This window comes from Cyanistes caeruleus, chromosome 5 (genome assembly GCF_971803275.1).
Source record: "Cyanistes caeruleus chromosome 5, bCyaCae1.hap1.1, whole genome shotgun sequence".
Lineage (NCBI taxonomy): Eukaryota > Metazoa > Chordata > Aves > Passeriformes > Paridae > Cyanistes > Cyanistes caeruleus.
This window is the reverse complement of record NC_141705.1, coordinates 56297614-56318589: the sequence shown is the minus strand read 5'-3', so window position 1 is coordinate 56318589 and position 20976 is coordinate 56297614. Positions and strand designations below refer to the sequence as shown.

At 40.1% G+C, this 20976-nt stretch overlaps 1 protein-coding gene across 6 annotated transcripts in view; it reads right to left on the bottom strand.

Annotated features, from left to right (window-relative positions):
• ARHGAP24 (Rho GTPase activating protein 24) overlaps positions 1 to 20976 on the bottom strand; it is a 215123-nt gene that overhangs the window by 130590 nt on the left and 63557 nt on the right. The gene's annotated exons all lie outside the window — the stretch shown is intronic.

Genomic DNA, 20976 nt, shown 5'->3' with positions numbered 1-20976 from the left:
GTGGGTAAGGACACAGTCTCATATGATAGACACTGTCAGGATTTTGGGGCTTCTGTCCCTCCTAATTTTTAATATCATGCAAGTATCAAGGGAATTGCAGTCTGTCCTGATCCCTGCTGTCCTGTGCAATGTCTTTCCTACAAACAGACATTTGAAAGCAAGGCAGCAGATGTCAAAACAATAACCACTAAGCCCATTTTGGCACTTAAACTTTTAAAAACTGTTTCTCCCGTCCACTATATAAACTCCTGAATTTGCTAATCTTAATTTCTTAAACTGAACTACTATCCTCATTCCCAGTGCAGAAAAAGTACTCATTTGATAAACCCAAACGTATAAAGGCATTGCCACTGACCTGCTGTATTCAAGTTTCTTGTACTAACCAGTACAGCACCACCTCAGTTTCTTCTCTATTCCATTATGTTCTGTACAATTGTCACAAACTTCAGCTGTTAGAAGAGCAAAAATGTTTTTATGTGCCTTGTTGCTGATAGAGAATTAAATGTCTGGCTTAAACACAGTCTGGCAAGATTCCTCTCAACACATTTTTACCCTGTTTGGTCTAGTTAAAGAATCTTGGAATGGTTCTTGATGGAGGCTCATCTCAGTGACTCCACAGACACCAGGGTTCAACCCCTCAAAAACAAGTGAGCGTTGCCATCATAGAATTGGACTCAGCAGGCAGAAGGAGCTTCTTTTCCCACATCACTGACTGTCCAAGCTGGAAAGGGAGTAAGAGCAGCTCCAGAAAGCCAGAGTCACCTATGGAAATATTTTCAGACTACCAACTGAAGAGTAAAGAGGATTTCAGGAATGCAGTTTGAGGTCATTCAATTTTTCTCTACTACACAAGCCTGTGGAAGAAGTAAGAAAGCCTCTTTCCCTAGCAGCAAGTCATGTTGTACATGCTGCTTATTCAGCTGCAAATACGGCTTTTATCCCAGAGGTAATGGACTTAGAGAAGGCTATTCTTAAGCACTAATAAGCTAAAAGAACTCAATTATTTTAATTTCAAGACTAATGAGGCTCTCCTGTGAGCTATTCATTTTGCTACTTCAGGAGCCATGTGCACTTGTACCACATCCAAGTAAATAAAAGGAAGGAGGAAAAAAGTCATCATGGCTTGGCCCTTTTAATGGACACAGACCTCCTACAGAGCTAAAATTCCCTTTAAACAGGAAAACAGGATGATAGTCAAAAGCCCATTACCCACACAAAGGTCAAGCTGTAGAAAAGACTGATTATCACACAACTGCTGATCGCCCCTAATTGTTTGGAAAATTTTACAGCATTTAGACTGAGTGTGGGATGGAGCACACTTGAATTCTGGTTTTCTCAGGCCACTCCTGAGAGTGATTACGATAATGCACAAGTGCTCCTATCTGACAAAATCAAGAGATTATGTGAGATTACAAGGAAGAGCACCACTGTTACACCTATCTCACCTTCACTCTGGGGAATGAGTCCTTGTGAAGACACACACACTCTATATTCCTCTGTGGCCATCCAAGACTTACTGCTACAACAGTCCCATCACACCTTTAAAAACTTAAAGTACACAAGGGGGCTGCTAACCCCTGGAGGAGAAAGTTATTTCTGGTGTTTGAAAGCAAGGTGTAAAACGGCCTTTATTTTGTGTGGGGAAGAAAACTCTATTATTTTCTCAGTATCTGTGCGCTTTCTAAATTCTATTACTCCATCTAGTAAATTTATTTAAGTCCTGGCTAAGTCAGGTCATGATAATACGGCCTGTGCTGCTGCTAAAACTTCTTCACGCTTTACTGAAAACATGAAAACAAACACACAGGAAAAAAATAAAATAAAGACACCATGATTCAGTGCTGCATCTCATGCTACTGACACGAAAATAAAAATTCCACTTCTCAAGTCACTCTTACTTGATTTGTGCCCCTCTAGCTCCGTCTGGCTGTCCCTCATGTAATGCTAGCCCACCACACAATACACAGTGGGCTTCTAGATTCCTCCTCTCTCTTCTGCCTTGACAAAATGGCCCTCTGAGCCTAATTTGATTTCCTGCTAGCTCAGTCATGACACCTGAAATCCTTCAGTCACATTTTCTTTCCCTCATGGCTGTTTACAACACATAGGCAGCAGCCTGTGAAGGATGCCTGCACAGACTGGAGAGGAGAGTGATGGCCAGGGGGAGAAATGCACCACCATTCCATCTCACCTTAACAGCTTCACAAGGCCTGGAAACCTTTTTCTACCAATTTTGCTTCATCTCATTCCCACTCCCACCAACTTTCCCAGCAAAATAAACCATAATAAAATTCCTTGCAAAAGCCTCAGACTCTAAAGCTACTTCTACACAGTCACCGTTTTCAGAAATGTCCATCTTACCAAGAAATAGTAAAAAGGAAATTCAAATGTTTGAAAGACTTCCTTCCAAGTCCAAGACATTGCTGAAGCTCAAGCTCCTCTCTGTTAGCCAGAATGGCTCTGAGACACTGAGGATTTACTAGTTCAGTTATACACAGAATAATTTCCACACGGTCACATGCTTTCTTCAAACCATGAATTAATTTTTTTCATCATTAATGACTTACTGAGGTATTTTAATTATCTGCTGCAGCATCGGGGCTGAGATGACAAAGCAGTGAACTACAGTTTTAGGTTTTCAACTTGTCTGAGAAAGTAACCTCATTTTTTTCATATAGTCTGTTTTCACCTGAACACTGAAAACTCATCAAGCAAGTCTTCACGAGTTTATCCCACGTTTCATTTGCACATTTAGGTAAGTAATTTTAAGTAAGCAAAAGCAATCCAACTCCCAGTCTAAATGCACAGCCTACTGAGGTAGTCTTTCACAAGTCAGTGTACACATAGTAAGAAAATAAGAGTATTAGTCTGTGAGAAAACATCTGGTGTGCAGTAGAAATGGAAGCAAAACCAAAAATACCTTATAAAAGACAGCAGTTACCTACTAAAATCTATCTGGCAAAACCAGCAGTTACCCCACAGTCTGCAAACTGTGAGTATTGTCTGAAACCTGCAGTGTTATCTCAGGTTACCCAACCAGAAGTGATCTGACCTGGCCAAGTGCCTGTGCTGCCTCTGCACAGGGCAGGGGGGCGTCACGTGGAAGAATGCTCCCCTTAACACTTTCTTCCCATCACTTCTCTGTCATCCTAGGAATCCTGTCATGAGCCTCATCAGCACAATCAAGGACATCCCTTCTATTCCACTGAGCTTCACTTCATACTGAGGATGACGAATGGTGACGAGTCATCTCTAATTTATGGGGACTGTTATTCTCTCAGTCCGAAACTGTTTGGAGCCGTCACCTGCTCACTCATTTTCTGTGTGTTAATAATACAGGACAAAGGAGACACTTCTCAAAAATTCATGCAGCTGCTAGTAAAAATCTTGTGGTTAGTGGTTGGATGAAATGATTCCATTGAATTCAAGAGGGGATGATATATTCCTTACAGAAATGTTTGGAGGCCATTAAACATTTCAGTGTATTTCAGAAAAACTTCCAGTATAAAACAACAGTGAAATTTCTGCTCTATCCTTTCAAGTGGTAGACAACGTTTCCATAAAGGTAATGAAGAATTTTAAGGTTGGAATTAACAGCTAACAAATTTGAATGTTAATCTTTGTTCCTCTCTTTAAGAAGGAACCAGGCCTCAGTTTCACAATCTGGTAAAATAGTACAACAGCTGTATCTGCCTACACAAAAATAGAAAAAAATTCTGTGACAAGAAGATCTAATACAAGTCTCAGGAAAAATAGAAGTGGGTAGTTTCCTGCAACACATGCTAACATTCCAAAGCCATGTCCCTTTTACTTCAGCATTACATAAAAAGCATTTTTGCAAAGTACTCAATATTCTCTGTACACACCAAGATGGGAAAAATCTACAGGAACTGAACACCCACCAGTCTCTAATATCACACTGCTAATATCTATCAAACTATGCATATGAGAAGAGGCTCATTTTAATTTATGACATAGGTTAAGACTAGAAGAGCACGTATTTTCAAAAATGAGTGGATACATTTGGCAAAGAAAGGGATCTGGCACTGCTTCACTACATCCATGTGATTTTTGCTCAGTCCATTCACCTCGTATGATACTGGCAGAGTCAGCCACCAATAAAGTTGGGAGGCAAAACCAGAGCAGATGGGCCTCACCTGATGCTAAGTGACTGCATTCATCCCTGTATTATAATGCAATTCCTACAGATGTCATCTCTTAGAAAAACACTTCACATAATTGCCCATATGCAAACACTTTATACACGTATTATTTCACTGTGTCACCAGCTCCCTCCACGAGACAGTGTATAAGGTCCAATGTAATTTACCATTACACTCTGTAGTAAAATATCATTCATAATCTCATAGAAAGTTATAAAAAGTCCTTCATTTTTACTGTTCCACAGCTGATGGTACGGGGCCCTTACTCATTTATTTCAAGACAGGGCAGTTAATGTTTCTCTCAAGAAATTAGAAATTACAACTTTACAGTAAGTTTTCTTTTCAGTTACCTCCACACAAAGCCTAAGGTTCCCTCCTGCAGCTAAGTGAAGTAAGCAATGGAGACCAAAGAAACAATCATCAGACAGGAAAGTGCTCTAGTGAAGAGCTACAAAATTTCAAACGCGAATTTAAAGATTCCTGCCAGCTGTGCTTATATCCAATTTACTGCTAATTTAGAGAGAATATAGAAAGCACCTTACTCATTCTTAAAATGGTTACAGCTCCTCACAGGTGGCTGGCACAGAACTGTCACCACCAGCAGCCACCCTATCAGGCAGCAGAAAAGGGTATTATCCCAAAGCACAAGCTCACCCCATTTGTTTTCTTCTGACTGAAGTCAATATAAAGATGTCAACAAAGCACATCCAACCTCTTAACATTCAGATCTGTGTGCTCTTAAGCAAGTTTAGAAATGCCATGTCCACCATGGCTATATCCTGGATAGTAAGAGCCAGGCTACAATGAATAATTACAATTTTCATGGAGTCTTTATGTGACACACTGCCCCTGTTCTCTGAGCCATGGGGAGCTCAACCCTCTTTGTCCCTTACAAAACATACTCCTTGGGTTTAAAACAACACATTTCTTCTACAAAGCTAATTATAATATCCCCAAGTTCCTTCACGTGAATAAAAAAATCTTCATTGCTCTGCTCATTTTCACAAGGCTCGTTAGATTGCTTATGCATTCAAGTGCTGAATGCATGAAACTTCTCATTCCTTCTTCTGAAGGAATGTTTCCTCTGTTTTCCACTAAAAAGCAGGCCTTGAGCAGACAACAACAAAAATGTAATTCCCAGAACTCACTATAAAAAACTGCTTAAAAAAATATAAAAATCCAGGGATACTTGTCTGTCTTGCTGAAGACAGCCTAGCATTTGCAATTTCTCCTGAAATGACAATCCCAACCGAGGTTAAAAATCAGTGTCTTAGCCTTTATAACACCAGTGACTTAAGTGACCTATTTTCTTCTATTTATGCATCTGACAGTTTTGAAGATCTCTTACCTTATTTAAGGTAAGTTTTAGCATGCCCCTGACAGAGTCCACGGCTTTTTCTTAAACAAAAATCATTGCCACACACCGTGCATGAATGTGTGCATCCCATTGTGCATGTAATCTACAAATGAAACTAAATTACAGATCATCTATTCCATTTAATTATTTGTCTAATATTCTACAAGCCCCTCACAAATGTCTGTGTATTTTCAAAATATTAAATGGAACTGAATCTTCTTTTCAAATTGCATTTAAAATATTATCTCTACTTGTTTTTAGTAATTTTGCGGTGTTTTTAAGCTAAAAAGTATTTATTAAATTATCTATACACTAAAACTAACTGTGGATAATTGAAGATACATGAAAACCACAAAGCTAAGCTTTTCCTTTGGGGATACTAAATTCCACCCCAGGGAAGACTGCACAGGTCTTTGTATATTTTTGAAATCAGAAAATAGGTAAAACTTTCTGAAACTACAGTTCAGAAATTCTGCTGTTCATTCAGATACCTACCTACCTGCCAGGTTAGGTAGGGCAGATGGATATTTAAGGATGAACACTGGTCCAGATCGATACCCTTAGGGTTCATGTCCTTCCCTCTCCCACAACACTTTTGTTCTCATGAACATTCCCAAGACCCTCCAAACCTCAGCTTTTGTTTTTGGCACTTTGTCCTTCCACTCAAGGGTAGGAAGAATATCAAAAGGACAGTGTTACCTGGAGTCATCATATGGTAAAACACAATTTTACCCTGAGCATGTTTCCCGTCACTGTATGAGATGCAAAATGGGACTTGACACCAGAGCTACATGACAAAGGCATCCTAGCCACTCAGGACAAATACAGGCATGAAAAGAGAACCACTCCCTCACACTCACTGAAACACACCTTTTTCTAGTGGTTATTCCTCCAGTCCCCTTGCTGGTATGCAAGAAAAGCTGTAGTGATCTATTTTGACATTCACCCCCGTTCTTACTTGTGTTTCTTAGTTTTGCCCTTTGCTTTTATGCACACAAACAAGGTCAAAGCACAAATCTTGCTTCTTACCTACCTGGTTCCTCTACAGTCTCTGTTCTAAAATTATTTCCAGTCTTTATACCAGGCTCTACACATAAAATGGCTTGTCCCAAAAATTTGGGTTTTCTTAGAAAGGCTTCCCACAAAAACATTGGACTCATTTTTGAAGTAATACAAACTTGGATCTTCAAAGCACCATGCAGGATCACTTTCACTTTGGATAGGAAGTCAAAAGACACATCTCCAACACCCTTCCATTAAATCACTACCTTCAACATCTTCTTTTCAGACAGTCCCTAACAAGTGACCTATACTCTCAAAGAAGCACAGCTTCTTTCTTCCTCCCCAGCTCAACTTCACCACTGCTCAAAACCCAGCCAGACTCACAGGCAGGCAGACTGAGCTCAGCAACCCATTCTGAAAGCTTCCTTCCCCCTCTCCTCCATACACTGCCCTGAAGAAGGCAGGCAATAATAGCATTCCCAGCAACACTACTACTATTTGAAAGAAAATCCAGCCATTTATGTCAGCTTTCCAAAATTTCAGACAGACAATTGTACCCCTTAGATAATCTCTTCCTGAAATAATTCAGGTATAGTGAACCCAACCTTCCTGCAACATCACCTTTTGGGTCAACTCAGAGGCTGTCTCACAGTACTTACTTTTGCAGACATCTCTTTCTCTCCTCTCCCAACTCTGACCATTGTATCTCCCAAAGCAGATCATCAGAGTTTTCATCTCCAGAGGGACCTTCTACTACTTCGCTCCTGCTGTGCACACAGTGGTTGGATTATTAACTGTGTAAGCAGTTAAGAGAGAAATCTATCACTGAACCTTCCTGCTGACTACACAAGCATTAGCAAGCTCCACAATGCACAGCAATTCTTTTCTGGACAGTATCCATTATTCACAGCCACCCTACATAAAAAGCCTTTATGCTCTTCCTGAATGCTTGCAACGCGTTGGGGACCTGCAGGACACAGCACACTGGGTAACAGGCAGCAGGGCTGCCTTTAGCTGGTTTCATTCTTCAGCAGCCTTATGTACCACTGCTGGCAAGACCACCACTTTGAGAGAAGCATGGGTATTATTCTAAAAATTCATTTTACTGTCAGCTTTAACATTATTTTTCTAGTGTCAAATGTTCATTTGGAAGCATCTACACATTGAGATTTAGAGACCATTCTGCAAAAAAAGCTTTTTTCTCCCTGTATCCTCCACAGAGCATACATTCATGAGCCCTACTGTGAGCTGCTGAAGGTTTTAAAAACAGCAAAGCTGAAGTCTTCTATGGGAAAACACTAAAAGCCAAATGCTGAACCTAAATGCTATTCGCAGATGCACATTGTGCTCACAAGGTGAGCCAAGCAGAATAATAAAGGCAAATAATTATCCTCTGAAGAAAACAGAGAATGTGAAGAATAGTGGTTAACAAATTAATGGAAGTCCTGCCAACATTTTAGGTCTGGAAGTTTAGCTCTTCCTCCCCACACCTGCTGTGAAGTGCTGCTGGTGCAGTTCTCCAGCCTCTCATTTAACACACTCTTCCCTCGAATGCTGGTTACATTCCTTGAGCCTACACAGCACAGCTGAATTTTCTCATATAGCCCCCTGCAACCACTTCACCCTCTCTCCCCCAAGGTCAAATGCTACATTCGTGTCCAAGCTCCCACAGCACCACATTCAAGCTTCTGATCTAAAAGGGACTGCACAGCTTTACATGCATGAAATTAACCTCTCTCTGAAATTATTCCAGCTTGCACATCCTCAACCCTGCCAGCTCAGGTTAGCTATGAACACCAACTCGACCAGCTCATATTTGAGCTACTATATCCCCAAACTACTTTTATTGTTGCAATCACAGTACTGGGCAGCATCTCCTCTGTCTTTGCACCAGAACTCCATTCCCAGCAGCAAAGAGATGGCAGGACAGGGTGACAGAAATCCATCATCCATGCCCTGCAGATGGTCTCAGTCCTGATAGATGGATGCTGCCAGAGGAAGCCAAGTGTGAACAATACCTAAGAGCCCTTCCAAGCCAAAGGTTACCCCTTCTATTTACCCAGCCCTGTTCCTCTCCTAAAGCACAGCACAGTGGGACAGAGAGGGAGAGGAGCAGCAGCACACTGTGAATGTTTAAAATGGAAAAAAGCAGAATAAGTTAAAACACAACTACAGAATGGGCACTGTCTAGCAGACTACGTATCAGTCAGTACACTTCAGCAGTAGTACATTCATCTGACAGCTTTAGAAGGAATAGTAAGAGTTCTACCTGTGGTGAACTCAAGATTTTCAAAGTAAGAGAAGAGGGTGTGGAAAGCATCTTGCATTTCAGAGTCCTGTAGCATACTGGAGACACAGAGCTGCTGATCCCTGCACTGAATGCAAATCATAGTGCTGCCATTACAGGAACATCACACAGCTGCAACCATGCACCACTTGTGAGAGCTGCACTAAATGCCTCAGACTTCAGCATATTCATGAAGGTAGCTATTTGAGAAGTATTAGAGTATTTGGGAGAAATTATTATATTTTTATAAATACAGAAAGCATGAATTACTCAGTTAATGAAACCTTTTTACCTTCTGAAACATGGTGTCTTCGAACAGCAGTACTGGTACTGCTGGTTTTATACCTCAGTTACATCCAGAGGCAGCAAACTGAGCAGAACCGCCTGCAAGGGAGAGGACACTGAGACACATCCGTAGGACAGACTCCATACACAACACTGCTCTAGTCAGAACAGTACTGCTTGAAGTCAAACAACAACCACTCACATATTCCAGCTATTCTGGATATTTTCAGCAGGACATAACCATAAGAAGTCTCAATGCTGTCATCTTTTGGGAGACCAAAAAAAGCACCAACAGCTTAATCTAGCAGACCTTCCTTCAGTTTAATTAAACATCTTATTAGAAAATCTATGTACTTATTTATGAGTCATATTTAAAAAGTCCAAGAATACAGCTGCGTTGTGAATGTGAGCCAAGAATGGGGATCTTGGTTTTGTGTTTTCCTCATGTCAGCTTAACAGCTTAATTAGCTGTACTCACAATGTTAAATACTCTCAGAAAGAGAATTAAATCAGCCTTTTGTAACATTCAGAGCAGTAGATGAGGTTTTTTTTCACTCAGTTAATTGGATACTTCTTTCCAGTGTAGCAAAAGGACACTAAAATAATCACTGTGTTTACTAAACTAACTGTTACACTAAAGAGGTTAAAACAAATGCCATCAGGCACACTTGTTTGTTTTTAGAATTGGCTGCAGTCTGTTTCTTGCAATCACAAACAGGCCTTGTGAGAAAAAACAAGGGTCATAATGCACTGGTCCTAAAATCATGATTTCACACTTGAGTAAAATCCGTGTTTTCACAGTCCAAACTCACAAGTGCCTTGGGAAATATAAACCTCCAGCTTGTAGAGTAGAAGTAAGAAGGACTGGGCCTTATCTTCCCAGTGAAAATAGCTCCACAGCCACCAGTGATAGCACTGACTTCTGCTAGACTTAGGCTTTTTATTGGAACAAGTGCTTAAATAGAAATTGAAGACTATTTTAAAGGAAAAAACCCTCCCCATTTCCCCTCCAGCATGTCTTCAGCATAAAGTACATGAATTCTTGTCTCCAACTAGCTCAGAACAGTTTGATTACTCATAAAATGCTTTACCTTCACCTTAGTATGAACCAGAGGGTAGAAAATTCCTTATGTATTTCTTCTTATTGTCACATTATAAATGCCAAAGATTTACTTTCCTCTGTACCCTCCACAGCTTAGGTTAACCTATTAAAAACCAAGGCAATTGGCCAGAAAATTACAAGTCAAGAACTTTAGTACATCAAAAAAACCTGACACACAGGATCTGTGTGTTTTATTTTTCAGTTATGACTTGTACTTCTTCCCAGATAGTGTAGGTTATATAAGTGACATTATATAAATACTGAAAGAAAATGAAGACACACACCTGGAATAACAATCAAACCCATGAAGCAAAAGGAAAAAGATCTTCTGTTGATCTGAAAGTAGTTAAATGCAACGTGTTTTACAGCCTAGGCTGTGAATGAAATCTGATACCAGGCTTCTTCCAGACTATGAACTCTCGTGCCAACAACATCCCTTCAGGAGCCCACCACCACACGGATCTTGCTAAGCCTCACCCCACGTAAAGCTTTTCACTCCAGGAAAGCTTCTTGGTGACAGGAGAGTTTGGATACTGCATGGAATTTAATACAACTTCATTAAAGGAAATTAAGCCAGTTTGATGCTCCTGAGACTCATTTAGCATTCTTGAGAGGTACAAAGGAGGTTACAGCACAGCAAACTTCACACTCTTCCAATACCTCCTTTCCTTTCCCAGCACCACTGTGTGCCTCATCCAAGCTCTTCCCATGGCCAAGCTCTTTACTCTTAAACATTTAGGTAACGAATTGTGAAAACAAATTGATCTCAGTCTGTCTTTTTTCTTTACTCTTCTCAGAGATGTGTTAACAGGACCTGTACCAAACACCAGTCATGCTAGATTTCTCATGGGATGTTTTCTTAAAAAGTCCCTCCAGGCAATGTTTTCCCTTGATGAAAGGGATTATTCCTGTAACATGTGAAAGTTGGTTTATGTAGCACATCATCTGTCTCACCCACACAAAACTGGATCCTTACATGGGATTTAAGAGTATGCAGATGAAGAGGTAATACTATAGCAAACAAAAGAGATCAAGAAAAAGCAGTGAAGCTCACTCCAAGGTACTGTGGACACCACCTAGTGATTCTGGATTAAAAATAAAGGCTTTTATAATGAAGTTGTACTGAGCAACAACTTCATTTGCAGAAAAAATATCAGAAGAAACACAGTGTATATATTATTTACTAAAAACATTTTTAGTTTGCAAAAGCTCAACAGTTTCAGTAATGGCTGGTACACAGTGGGATAGGTATCACTTCCAAGTCCAGGGAAGACTGGGAAATCTAGCATCTAAACACTAGGCAGTTTATGGTAAAGAGTAACTTTAATAAGAATGACAGGTTGAAGTCTTTAATAATATCCTTTTTCCATATGAACACTAAACCTCTTCTTCAGATGTGAAATATTATTTATTGCTCTTTAAGTGAGGAAAAGGAAAGGAAGGAAGTGGACAAAACTGCAATTGTCTCTCATTCTGACTGGGCTCCAAAACATGTAAATAATTCTCTATTTCTTTCAAGAAGTTGCTTCTGAAATCCCCACTGTAGTCTGGCAAATACATATATAGTGGCTTACTAAAGCATCAGCTCATATACCTTAAAACACAGTCTTGTGTCTGTTTTCTATCACCTGCATGACCAGACCATTACAGTGATGCTCAGTTCATATCAACCAGCTTCCAAAACACATCTGTGTCTATGAAAGTCCTTAGTACTCCTCAATTGCTTGTGGTTATTATTCAAGAGTAAAAGAGCGGAAACACTGCAATTACTCACTCAAAGCAGGAGCACTTTGTGGGTAGCTGCACAGACTTTTAATGGATTTTATTCTGCAGTCCAAGCAGTAAAAGAGAAAAGTTCTTGTTAGCTCAACTTCTGTGCTGCAAACCTGCTGGAAAGGATGTCCCTCCAGCATTAGAAGTTAATTTAGCTGCTTCTGTTGCTATTCAACCCCTGGACTCCCTTCTGAGGCTGCCAACACAAATACCACCTGTGAAGGCCATTCTCATAAACTTGTTCCATGCAAGGGATTTGAAATGTCTGGCTCAGCTCATCAGGGAACACGTGGCAGCCCAAAAGTTCTAACAACCAACACACAGAAGAAAGTTTTCCTTGTCCACAGTGTCCATAATAGATAGTACATCTTCACCACGTTGCTGTGTTCAGATTTTGTATTTTCCATGTAGTCCAGCTGAATCAAGCTGAAATCAATGGACAAAACTCTCAGTTACTGCAGCAACAATACTAATTAAATCCCTTAGTAATATGCAAGGAAATAAGCAAACACCTAGGATTTCTTTATTTTGGGACATGAACTGAGGCCTGTGCAAGATAACAGAGCCAACTGAACTTTTCCACACCTTGCATTTCCCTAAATAGCATATGCTAAACTAAAAGCTACCAACAGCAACTTCAAGTTACGAATTGATCAAATGTTGTTGAGTTCAACTGTCAGGCTCCAAAACAAAACATTCTCATCTATTCATTATCCCAAGTTTGCCCTTAAATAAGAGAGATTTACCACATAGCCTCTGCTGCCAAATTAATGGAGTGTGAAAAAAGATCAGATTTTACAATGGTTAAGGTTCCACATATGATTGAAAGAAAAAGCATTGAGTTTACTTAAAGATGAATCTGGAGGCTGGTTTTCACAGAATTTCTTCCAATGGCCTCACATGTGCTGGGTAGCAGTATTCACATTAGTTGCTCTACTGCTTCTATTAAGTGAGGAAATCTAAAGAGAAACATCTAGAGCAGACCACTGCTGTCTCACTAAATGTGACAGAAGGCATTTCACACTGCACTGGAGTTCATAAAACCACTGACAAGATTAGGAATTTAGACTAGTGTCTTTCAGACAAGAAGGTAGTAGTAAGAAGACAATCAGTAACAACCATCCAACATAACATCAGGTATTTTTTTTAACCAGCCTGACACCATCCTTACTCCTCTCCACACAACTTCATTAATCTGTTAAATATACATTCATCAGCATTCATCAGAAATACACTTTTCATTTGGCAGCTAACAGAGAAAAGAAAAAGACAGTATCTCCCCTTGCTTTCCTGTCCCAAATCCTGGCACAAATCAGAAACAGAGAGGAAAGGAGGGAGGGAGAGATGGCGTGAGCATGAAGGGAAATACAGAGCTCAAGAAAGCTACAGACTGGGCAGCCCCATCACAGCAGAAAAGCAGCTCTGTACCATGTAGTAGCTTCTTACATTTGGAAGTCCAGCCCACCCATGAAATGCAAGGAAGCACACTAAGGGTTGAACTTCAGCATTAGCAAGCTTTTACAAACAAGTGAGCTCCCTGGTCCCAGGAAGAGAAAGGTGGGGGCAACACTCTGAACATTTGGACTAGGCAGATGCATTGGCAGCCAAGACCTGAAATTAAGCTGCTGGCCAGTTTACATCTTATTAGAGCGCCTCTCTTTTCCAATCTAACAGCAGGTGTTGGCTGAGTCTAATTACACACACAGTTTATACAACACATGGTAGCATATTCGGGAGCTTCAGCTCTGAATGCACACACATGGGTCAATGGAGCTGGCACTTCCAGTCAGTGCCACGAGGCATGCTTGCTTTGTTCTATTATAAAAATATTTACTGGAACTAATTTCCCAGTTTGGATTGATTAAAGATACAGAAGCCTGGGAACATGTATTTATTGTTCTCAAACAGCTCTGAAAGAGGGCCTGAGGCACTACTGACTGCCACACAAGCAGGCCTCACGTGGGATCATCTTTTCTTTCCCATCCTGCATTTTCAGTTTGGTAATAACAACAAAAAGTCCCCGTGGAATGCACAAGTTGAAAAACCATGAAAGGTTCACATTTCCCTCCTACAAAACTCTCTCATTTCAGCGAATTTTGAAATTCAGTCGCTGGACCCGTTTTCTGAGGCCTAAAATGAGATAGAGACGTTCTCAGCTTGGCACGGCGTCTAGGCCCGTGTTGTTTTTGTTTTGGGGCAGATGAGTGTCAAAATGCATTACAAAAGGCTGATTAAGGAAAAAACAAACTTTTAGTTTCAGTTTAAACTGAAGATCTACTCAAGCAGCCAGCATGCTAAGGGCATGGGGAATAGGGAAGCAACTATTTAATCTGCTATTTTCCAAGTTTTCAAATGGGATGGAGACACTGAACTATGTTAGGGAGCAATGACAGTATAAGCCAGCCCTTTATGAATGTTACAGGCACTTGGAGAGGAGAGTGACACAGTCACTTCACCAACTGGTGTGTCCAGGGGCAAAGGAAGACCAGGGAAAGTGGGAGCCAGAGCTGGATCTGAAGAAGGAGAAGAAAATTCAAGAAGGACAAAGACTGCACCTGAGAGCTGTTTTGAAAACTCAGTCAAGTTCAAGGAGCATTAAAGGCTCCAAGCCCTTGGGAATGAAGCATGCACAGATTTAAACAAATTGGTATAATAGCTGGTTACAGCAGCTTGCAGATGTTGCCAGTACAGTCACAGCAATGACATAACTACTACGTGCAAAGCTGACTAAAAGAGACACTGAATGCCCCTTGCACTCAAACCTAAAAACCATCTTCACAGGGAAACTGAATTTTCAACTGCATAAACTGGGACAAAGCATGGAGCTAGACCTGCCTGATTGCGGCACAGACTTCATAACCTTGCACAGTGTTTAGTAACACTCCTGTAAGTACTGTGGTAGTTAATGCTGGAGAAAAAACCTTTTTTATTCCTGTGGAAATCTGTAAGACTCCTACTGGGCCAAGCCCAAGGACCTCAAAGTTTTTAAAGGAACAAGACAAAGAAAAGCTACTGAAAATTCAAGTTTATATTTTTGATCTGAAAGAAATAGAAAAGGGGATAAAAGTTGGAATTTGATCACCTCTAACAGGAATACCTCAGTGATGGATCTTGTTGCATTTGTCTCAGGCTAAGAACAGAAATTCAGCCCTGTGAATTTGAGAAACCCTACCCCAGCAACAGATTTATGGCACTAGAAGTACCCTGGTTTCAAATAAACTCAGTCTTGTCACACTAATCCCTCACATACAAAATTCCCATGGGTATCTACTGACCAAAGTGTACTACACCTTTAAAAGCACCTTCATAAGACATTGAAGTAAAAAAATGTGTCTCTATAAGTAAGTTGCTGAAAGCTGCAGCAGTAAATTATTTTAAAACATATAAAGCTATTAGAATAACAGAACTTTTTACTGCATGTAAAAGCTAAAATCATTAGATTTGATAACACTCCCTCTATTCCAGATATTTCACTGCTTTAGTTGCAGAATCCTGTTTATATTCATGTAATTAAGGAGCCATTCACAGAACTCCCATTAAAAGGGCCCGAAGCAGTTTTGGGCCTTTCCCTTCACCTTCCATTCCACCACATTCATGTGAGCTATTTAACACATCCTTTCTGATGGATTTTTTTGTGGAGGCTTTTTCTTTGTTTTTTTTAAGTTCCACATTCACCACTATCCAATTGCAGAAAGTCTTCCTGGTAAATAGTTTGGTATCTGGCAAACATGACACTACTGATGTCAAGAAAATCCTGTTTAATGTCATCCAGTATATTAAGTTTCTAGTGACATTCCTGAGAAATATTTATCAACCCCTTCCCCTCCTGCCCCATTTCTTGTGACACCTGTATAATTTCATTTGATAATTTCTCCCCTTTAAAGCTTACAATAGGTTTGCACAGGCAAGAATTCACCCTGCAGCACATGTTGGTGTTGTTTTTGTGTTTTCAACACAAAACTGTTTCTACTTTCCTACATTAATAATAACTGTTTTGTCTAGAAATGGAAAAATTAAAATATTTTAATATTTTATTTCTTAATTATTATTATTTATTTCTTAATTTTATTAATATTTTCGGTAGCTGGGACATACCTTTCTGTTTTCACATCAAGTCCCTCTACAGGCTTTGTGGATTTTCAAGCAGGGCCGATGAAGCCAAGCACAGACTTGGTGCCTCACATCCTTCCCTCAGCAAGACTGAGGGGGCTGCTCTTCAAAATTAAAGCAAAATCTGCTGAGAAGCTGTTTCACTTGCTGTGCTGCTCGACAGTATTTACACAAAAACTACTTCTTGTTGCTTCCCAGACACAGGGACCAGAGTGCATACTCTGATCTCCCTTGATTGAAAATGCTCCAGGCAGCAAGGAGAGATCACAGTTCTTGTGATGCAGTTCTCAAGTGCATGTACAATTAGGTTTTTGCCTTCCACACAGAAATGTTGTCCACTCCCATTTAACTTATAAAAAATCATGATGCTCAATATTTAATCATATTCAACAGTAATAATGAAGGATTTTCCCTGACAGGCTAAGACAAAAATTATATAATTATAATTTCTATTTATATTCATTAGAAGTTTAATTTTAATTTAAAAATGCAACTGTAATTTATCAAGTTTCTTATTAATGCAATTAAACGGATTTATCAGTCGATGAAATTTTTACACAAATTGCATTAAATGGGAAGCACTGAACCTGGCAAAAGACACAAAGAATAACAAAGAGGGGCTTCTTCAAGTATGTTAACCAAAAAGGGAAGGTCAAAGAAGGTGTACCCACCCCAATAAACAACACTGGTACACAGTTAACAACAGATGAGAAGACTGAGGTACTCAACTTCTTGGCCTCAGTCTTCAGGGCAACCTCTCTTCCCACACCTCTCCAGTGGAGGGACAGCAGGATAGGAACTAAGAGAGCAAACTTCCTTCCACTTTAAGTAGAGATCAGGTTCCTGGCAACCAAGGAACTAGAATACACAAGTCCATGGGACCTGAGGAGAGGCATCCCAGAGTGCTGAGGGAATTGGCTGATGCAGTTGCCAAGACACTCTCCAGGGTATTTTAAAAGCATGGAAGTCAGGTGAAGTCCCAGGTGACTGGAGAAAGGGAAACTTTGTACCCACCCTCAAACAGGGCAGAAAGCAGGACCCTGGGAACTATCAGCCCATCAGCCTCACCTCCTGTGCCTGGGAATATCATGGAACGGATCCTCCTAGAAGCTGTGCTAAGGCACATGGAGGATGGGGAGGGGATTTGAGACATGAGCCAGCATGGCTTCACCAAGGGCAAGTCCTGCCTGACCAACCCCATGGTCTTCTGTGATGGAGTGTCTCCAGCAGTGAACAAGGGAAGGTTACAGATGTCATTTATTTGGGCTTCTGTAAAGCCTTTAACATGGTTCACCACAACATTCTTCTCTCTAAATTGGAGAGAAATGGATTTGATGGTTGGACTGCTAGGTGAATAAGGAACCTGTTGGATTGTCACATGCAAACAGTAGTGGTCAAGGACTCAAGAGTCCAAATGGACATCAGTGATAAGAGGTTGAAACTGGATGATCTTTAAGGTCTCTTCCAATCCTATGATTCATTCTATGATTTTTCCAGAAAGCAATACTTCAAAATATATTCTGTTTGTACATCAGAAAACATCCTTCCCTTACAGACAAAACAGTGACCTGTACTTAAGACTGCAGTTGCCGTTAACTCACTTTCCGTGAACAACCAATTCAAATGTCACATTAAAGATTGTAATTTTTCCACTTCAATCTCCTGTCCAATCCCAGGGCCTGTCAAAGACACTATGAGCCACTGAATACCTTCCAGAATTACTTAAGCTGAACAGTAAAGAGCTTATAAAGATCCTGAGGACAAAAACTGCATGGCAAACCGCTCAGTGTGGGATATACACTGAAAGAGCAGATCCTTGTTGGCTTTCAGACATACACCACAAGCGCTTCCTGAAGGCTAATTCATAGCTTTTCAAGATCTCTCTGCTGTATACACCTCAAATTCAAATCCATAAACCAAGCTGAGTCTCAACAACATTAAAGAGGTGCCTAAAACTCAAATGCTGTTTAGACTGGATGAGTTTATCCATTCTTGTTAATTCACAACCTAATACCAGTGATGTTCCATCAGTACAAATTACCAAGCTTTACTCCCACCTCCTCAGCAACACTGGGAGAGTGAGACAGCAAAACTGCAAAAAGGAGACAAGGCTTCAAATCTCCCTTCTGCTGGTCACAAAACCACAGAAAAAGCATGATGTGTCATGAGCCAGCACTGACTTCCTCCTCTCAGCTTCAGTCAAGACCATGTCAACGCTGACACAGCTGGAGAGGTTAACCATAGGAGAGAAGAAAGGAAGAACTGAATTTTCATGGGCTGCATTTAAACAACAGCTGTACTGTGGAAAAGGGAACATTAAATTCTGATTTCTTTCAGCTGCCCACGTTTCAAGTTTGGAGAGCTGACCTTCAGATCTAGCATAATACTAGCTTTCTAAAGCAAAAAATAGTGAAAAGAATTAAGAAAGCAAAATCCAGTATCACTTCCAAGCAGCAGAGAGATCACAGATTTAACAGCAATCAGATTTTATTCCTTCACATGGCTTGCTCACTTATGTGTTAGACTTTTTCATCCTGTGGAATTAACTAGATTATTGCTATCCAAACACACATCTTCAGTAAACAGAAATGCCATCGCTGCCAGATCCTCAGAGATATTTCATGGATATCAGAGCAAAAGATAGATGCTAATTTATTGATAAAACATTACAAGGGAAAGATTCATGTGTTTGATGATAATAAAGAATCAATGACAATTCACTGACCTTGACTATAACAGCTGTGCATTGGTTTTTCTTCTGTTGTTCTTCACCAGCTCTGTGTGCCTGTAGGCACAGGTTGGCAGGGGCAATTCCCCACACTCACACTGATAGTTAATGACTTTTAAATTTAATAGCCTTGACACCAAGGAGATGTAGACACACTAAAGTGTATGGGGTAGCTGTCTCTTACTAGCAGCAAATGAGCCTGCATCAGGAATTCTGAGGCATTTACTGAGGGTTTAGACACAAATGTTCCTCCTTCTCTTTACTCCCATTATACACAGTCACTTGGAGAATAAAGTTTGACAGCTCATAGTATTTTTCTAAAATTTGGTTCCATTCACATCTCCCTCACTTTCAAAAACACAGACATCATTGGCATAGTATCTGTTGTAGACTGAACAGAAGCCAAGCCCACATGTTAAGCAGACTGTCCTCAGGACACCTGCTGAATTTGCACCAGAAACTGGATTCTGCTTTTCTCTAATTCACATTAACGTGAATATAAGCTATGAATGTAAGTCCACTGGCTTGTCTTGTCTTCTCCTACTGTAGTTCTTCCACCTTCTAAAAGCACATATATAGAAATACACACAACAAGGTGTGTAGTTAGAATATTCCTCAATACAAATAATCACTGCTCTCTGCCTGGAACAGCTCTTCGATTTGGAACAAAACCTCATTAACTTTCTTCCATTATATCATTATCAAAAGGAATTACTGTACATCCGTAAATTGTACAATCCAGTAGTAAACAAAGTGGTATTTGTCTTAAATACAGATCAAATATAAAAAATTTTGCTTGCCATTTCCTAAAACCTGAGTTCTTTGCTTTAGCTCTCTACAGCAAGAACAGGTTCCCAGAAGGTCATAGTGATTTTCTTGTCACAGTTAATGCAGCAAACCCTTCAATGTAATGGGAAAAAAATAGTTTTGTATATGGCATTGAATCTGGGACATATTTCAGGCACTGACACTTGTGCAGTTTGCTTCAGAAACATTTCAAAAGCTATGCCAAGGTGAGCTATTGACTGATCCTAATTTGGACAGGCCCATTAATTTTCCAAACCCATTGGAATATTTTAAGTTACACTTCTCTCAGCACTTTTCCCACCCTACTTAATATTTTTTTATGAACTTGCTTGCGACTGAAGTGGAAAATTCAAATAAACTTTCAGTTACTTCACAAGCTGCTACCTAACCCATCACAAGTATCAGATCAGAATCACCCCCTCTGTTTGACAAAAAGGGAAGCAGCAAAGCCAACAGGATATTCTGAAGCCACCCCATAGGTCAATCACAGATGCACAAGAAGGTAATTTGGGCTCTGGGCTGTAGAAAGTTCCATGAGACACAGCATGGTGCCATCTCTTAAAAAGCCATCAAGTCTTTGCATGCAAACACCCTGGCAGATATCAAGTGCTAGGAAGCAGAGTTGTACTCTGGAAACCCAGGATCTGGCCCACAAACATTTTATTCTGATGGCTGCTTTTTACACTCTTGATTGAACATATATATATATATAGTGGAAGATATGCTGTATTTCCCAGAAATTATTAATTATTTCATATTCAAAGTAGTAATCAAATCATATAGTTTGTGTAAATATATCAGAATTTATCTGCTTAGAAGCAGAACTTAAAATTACCTCAGATTAACCTATACTATCTGAGATAATTTTATGGGAAAACAGCTACCAAGGTTGTGAAATAGGCACTTAGAAATTAACTCACACTTTGGAAATCATTTCCTCAAGACTAAATAATTTTCTTAACACACGCACTATAATGCAAGCTGTAAAGCCCAGCCAAGTGTCATGACCTGTTCCATACAGGAAGCTGGATTAGATGGGTTTTACATCTTTGAGAACTCCCTGTGAAATTCCATGCAAAAGGTATACCATCAGAAATTTAGTAGCCATAAAAAATATGGGCATGATGATCGTATTTTAGCACTTGCACAGAAGTAACAGATGTCAAAGCTTTTTTCTGAAGTCACAAACATCTGGAAAATCATTAATGCATGAGACTATCATACCCCTGTAGGTGCTAGCAGGAGATCCTTACTATCAAAGAGGTACAGGCCTGCCCTGACCCAAGAGGCAGCACTATTTAACTCTACCTCTATGGCACTCTGGGGATAGGCAGCCCTGAGGCATGCTGGTAAAAAAGCTAA